Genomic DNA, 6,000 nt, shown 5'->3' on the forward strand with positions numbered 1-6,000 from the left:
GCTGGGTAAAAAACTGTCTGGATGGCCGGGCCCAGAGAGTGGTGGTAAATGGAGTTAAATCCAGTTGGTGTCTGGTCACAAGTGGTGTCCCCCAGGGCTCGGTGCTGGGGCCGGTTCTCTTTAATATCTTTATCAATGATCTGGATGAGGGGATCGAATGCACCCTCAGTAAGTTCGTAGATGACACTAAACTGGGCGGGCGTGTTGATCTGCTTGAGGGTAGGTTGGCTCTGCAGAGGGATCTGGACAGGCTGGACCGATGGGCTGAGGCCAATGGTATGAGGTTCAACAAGGCCAAGTGCCGGGTCCTGCACTTGGGTCACAACAACCCCATGCAGGATTGGGGCAGAGTGGCTCAAAAGCTGCCCGGCAGAAAAGGACCTGGGGGTGTTGGTGGACAGCTGGCTGAATATGAGCCAGCAGTGTGCCCAGGTGGCCAAGAAGGCCAACAGCATCCTAGCCTGTATCAGGAATAGTGTGGTGAGCCGGACTAGGGAAGTGATCGTCCCCCTGTACTCGGCACTGGTGAGGCGCCACCTTGAGTACTGCGTTCAGTTTTGGGCCCCTCACTACAGAGAGGGACACTGAGGTGTTGGAGCGTGTCCAGAGAAGGGCTACAAAGCTGGTGAGGGGTCTGGAGGACAAGCCTTATGAGGAACGACTGAGGGAGCTGGGGTTGTTCAGCCTGGAGAAGAGGAGGCTGAGGGGAGACCTTATCACCCTCTACAACTACCTGAAAGGAGGTTGTAGAGAGATGGGGGCTGACCTCTTCTCCCTGGTGACAAGTGATAGGACGAGAGGAAACGGGTTCAAGTTATGTCAGGGGAGGTTTAGATTGGATATTAGGAAACATTTTTTCACTGAAAGGGTTATTAAACATTGGAATAGGCTGCCCAGGGAGGTGGTGGATTCACCATCCCTGGAGGTGTTTAAAAAAAGGGTAGACGTGGTACTTCGGGACATGGTTTAGAAGTGGTTTTTGTCAGGGTGGGTTAATGGTTGGACTTGATGATCTTAAAGGTCCCTTCCAACCTCAGCAATTCTATGATTCTATGATTCTGTGATAAGTACCTGATCTGTCAAGGTATGTGTCTTTCAATGAACTGTTATGCCTGTTTACATCTTCAGGTTTCTCGATAACTTTACAAAATATGGCCCTAATATGCTTGCAAATCCCACTCAGGCCAGTTGGCTACCTTGTTTCAGGCCACTGAGCAAATAGGTGTGGGTGCCAATGAAACATGATTCAAAAATCTGCAGTCTTATCCACAAAAACAAGCATTGCTGTCCTTCTTTTTACAATAATAAAAAGGAGATAATACGAGATTTGTGTAGGAGAGAGGTCTAAACCAGACTAAAAAGAGAGCCAGACGTATTACTTGCCTCCTGGTTGCATACCCTTTCAGCTGGCAGGGGTAACGGGCAGTTTATCCTTCTTACGGAGCCAGCAGTCTGTGCAGGTAGCAGCAGTTCTCCTGCTGGTTTTGTGTTACACCAGCATCATTTAATTTCATTTGCACTGACCTAGATACAATGGTTGTCATACCAGGAACTCCTGAACTAGAATTTGTGCTTGAGCACTGCTTTCTTCATTCTTTCTGGGTTAAATCTTGTGAACGTCTCTCCTTGCGCTGCCTCAATTTCTCAAATAATAAGGTGTACACTCTGTAGAGAAGTTGTGAATGCAAATTAATGAATACCAATTAACATACAGTGCAGAGGAAATCCTTATTAGTTATTAGTACACTGCTCAGTTTTACTTCTTGGATCACTCTCCATATTTAATCTCAGTTTATTTTAGAATCCCTATGAGAATCCCTTTGTTTTTCAGTTCCCAATATACATATTCATTATCAATTATTGTGACATTGTGTATTCGCAAGCCTATGAAATGTTCAAAGTTTCTCTAAAGAGAAATAGGATGTTATTCTTTTGTCCATTGATCGAGGGATCAGTAGAAGTGAAATTCTGAAGGCGGGCCAGTTATAGACAAAAAATACGTGTTTATATAGATATGTATATGCATATGCATTACTCGTGAAAGATTACATTTGAGTTGCTGTTTAAATAGATACAGTTATATGTTGTTCAAAGGAAAACTTCTCACATTGAGGTGAATGTGAATGTGCCAAGACAGAGCTGCTTTGCACCACTAGGGAGAGGATGATCATCAACTTCCAGGATTAAACGTATTTATCTGAAAAGGACCTCAACAGACAACACTTCTAGTTGAAGAAATAGGCAAAATTAAAAGCAAATAGCAAATTTCCAGATCAAACAAACAAAAAAAAGTTAAAGCTGTCAGTCTCAAGCTGTGAAGAAGTTAATGACAAAACTGTCATCTGCATCATTAGAAAGAATTCTTTTTTGTAGTTTGTACACTTAAAAACTGATCAAATTTAAATGTATCAGTAGGTTGGGAGCTGCTTTGAGGAAAATGCAAAAGTTACTGATAATTTTGATTCTAGCGTATACTTTCCATGCACTATGGGTTCAAACTATATTTTTGGGTTATTACACTGCTTTATTATTTTTCTCCCTCCTGTTATACTTTTCCTTAGACGTGTAAAATCAACAAAAAAATACAGAAATATAAATCATGGAATGTACAAAAAAGAAGCCCAATGACTTTAATTTAGTCAGGAAAAAATGTGGCTTCTTAGCTTTAGATCATTTTTTAAAAAGTCATAGCTCTACCATGACTATGGTACTTGCCCATTAAAAATAAATGTTATATTAAGAAGAAAGAATCAGGAATAAGTGTATGAAATACAGATGTACATAAATGGATAAAATGATTGCATAACCCATTTCATTAGGCAACAACCCTAAAATGAGGACTTAAAAACTTTTTTTCAGGGAGGTCTATGCAAAAATACGTAGCACCTGGGGGAAAGACAGTTACTAGGCTTTGAGGAATGCAGAGGATACGGGGTAAATCAATTTATGCCAGGGCTGGTGTAGGAGTGTGATTAAGTGATAGGACTCAAATGCTTGGTATGCTAAGTTCCCTTGATTTCTCCCCCAAAGTTCTGTAAAAATTATCTCCTCTTTTACTTTGATTTGATCTACCTCCTGCCCTGAAACCATCCGCTGGCTTTTACTTGCTTTTCACTTTGTCGCCAAAATCTTCAGCCTCCAACTCAAGGCCCTGCAAAATCTGAGGCTGTGGGTGCCGCTGGTGTCTCTTCGCACAGAGCAGGAGCAGAAGCGGCGCAGGCGGTGCCACCATGGCCCACCACGGTGTGTGGCGGCTAACGAGATTGCATGAAAGCCCCCCACAGTCTCTATTTTCCTGCCAGTAAACCTGCATCTGTGAAACTCACTTCTTCAGCTGCCAACACTCCTACAAAATGTATTTTCCCACATGGTTAACAAAACAAAAGAAAAGGAAGGAAGAAAGATTTTTAAAAGACCTTTTCACAGGTTCCACGAAGACAATTGATATATTTACCTGGGCTGCGTGTCTCAGGAAAGGGTATTTTTTTCTGTAAATTCCTCCCTCCTGTTCACAGCATCGGTGCTTCAATGACTTAATTAGAAGATTAGCAATGCATTATTAATTCCAATATTCGGGAGAAAAAAATGCTAAAAAAGGTGGCTATTATATAACTTGTTTTCAAAGTTTTTTCTTTCTTCACAAAGGAATTTATCCAACAGTGCTAGTTAAGTGTATCATTGCCACTCTTGAATTCTCTGTAGTTTGTTTCTTCTCTGAGACACAGATCAAGCACATAGTGCTGTTTATTTTTTCCTGAAGTGGTAAATAATACCTCTATTACAAAGACACATGACAGCTGATGTGTGATCTTCAGGCTGCAGTCGATCCTGCTGAATCAATGGTAGTGCTGATAGTGTTGCAGCCTCTCCTTTCACATAAAAAAGCCTGTCTTTTAAAAACGTTTTACTGAGAGCACAAGTGCAGGGCCTTGCTGTCTGAGTTTTTACAATGCATGAAGTAAGCCCGGATTTAAATCATTAGCAACCAACCTTTTTTTCATGGTGGATATTATCTAATGCCGATGTCAAAAAATGCTTCCTCTGAGTTTCTGACATGAAAATTCGCTCAACATGATGCAGCCAAATACGGGAAACCTGTGTGGTCCCCTGCCAGAGCTGTCACCGGCACCTCTGCCGCCAAGCTCACTGCACGCTGGGTCTGCATGAGCCAAGAGCGGGGCACCCGAGGAGGTGAAATAGGTGAAATCCCAACCATTGCTCAGGAGGTGAGGACGCAGCGCGGGATGCTCGCTCCCCTCTGCTGCCTCCCCACAACCGTTCCTCTGGGCTGAAGAGCTATTAAAAATTACCTGTAAAACTCTACGGGAAACAGTATAATACCTATATAAATATGAATGTGTATGTGTGTTTCCCTTTTGGCATCACCCTTCACCTGCTCCTACTAAGAGCTATGTTCCTGAGTACGTTAAGTCAACTAGAGACCCTGCAGCTGATGGCTGCAGCGCCATTATTTCCATGAAGGGATACTTTAGAGGTAAACTTCCTTAGCACAGTTATATGACAACGATTATATGGCGCCTTGAAAATTTTGTGATTCAGTGATAGGTTCCTTGAAAATGTGGAAATTTCCTTTAAGGTCGCCTGGCTTTTTAAGTGTCCGAGTCCTTTAAAATAAAATAGAACAAGCATTTTAATATTGTAAAGAGAAAAATTCTGAAATAATCGAATTCAACTCTATAGACATTAATGTTATATGTAGATTCACACTCTTCCAAGTTTTGCTCTGAGTTTGTTTGAAGCACTAGATGACAAAAGACATCAGAAGGCAGGTGAGCTTCTACTAAGGGAAACTTATTTCTGGAAAAAACCTCCTACATTTGCTTGCACACTCACAAATACAGATGGGGTATAGCATTATGCCATATGGAAGATAACCTAAAATATTAAAATACATTAATTCTCTTGCCCTGAAGGCCTGCTGGTTGATTACAGACAACTCACTGGGGGTTTACACTCCAGTAAATTCACTTAGTTTCATAACATAGGTATTTGCTGCTACTGCAATACACTGTAGGGCGATGAGCCTATTGATCCGCTGTTATTAGATGTGTTAAGGCTCTGAACCTTATTTAAGAAATAAAATAACTGAATTCTGAAATTTTTCAAAAAGTTAAATATTACAAAACTGCAAGCGAGTGGCAGAAAGTGTGATACGGTGTTGTTTATTTGTCTAGCAGTTTTAGACATCTTTTTGTTCTGAATTTCCTTGCAGACCACAGTACTTCTTGGTACATCCTGTGGTTTTGGTTGCACCCATATATTTGTGTACAGCAGCATTACAGTATCATGACAGCAAAACGGGATGTGAAGCCTTTTCCAACCAGCTTCCAGCCCTTCTGTCTACCTGCCACCTGTGACTGGAACTTAGATTTGTTGAACTGGTATTTAACAGTGGTCAGAGGAAGCTGTAAATCCCGCCATGGTGATGCTCCTTTACTCGTTGCTGGTCTGACGCAGTTGCATGAATTTTGGTTCCCTTGAGGTACATCAGCCTTCAGAGAGGATAAGATAGCTGAGTCCTTTCCACTGTAGGGAGAGACCACTCACAGAGACAATAAATCCACAAAAATCGTCAGCATTTTTAGCGAGTAAATATGAAAAAAATTGTAAACAGCACGTTAACGTGAACAGAAACGAACGCTCAGTTGGATGAAGCTACCAATGTTGGATCACCTAGCTAGTTGTTTCTGAACATAAGCACATTAGTCAAGGAAATTTCAGCTGCTGTGATGCCTGTATGTATTGATAAAGCAGGCAGCAAGGAGAGCATAGTCACATAAAGCAACTGCCCTACGGATACAGCGGGCCAGCGCTTTAGCTTCTGCAAGTCAGTTTAATCTGACAAATCTCCTGTAGCTATTATGGTTCAGCCTAGAAAAAACCTCTGGCTGAACTGTTGAAGTCTCACTTCAGGCCTGTGTTTTATATTCTTATAAAAGAGGGAGTATTTTTAAACAGCGAAAGAATCTATTCTTCGTG

The sequence above is a fragment of the Rissa tridactyla genome, chromosome 1 (assembly GCF_028500815.1).
Source record: "Rissa tridactyla isolate bRisTri1 chromosome 1, bRisTri1.patW.cur.20221130, whole genome shotgun sequence".
In the NCBI taxonomy this organism is placed as follows: domain Eukaryota; kingdom Metazoa; phylum Chordata; class Aves; order Charadriiformes; family Laridae; genus Rissa; species Rissa tridactyla.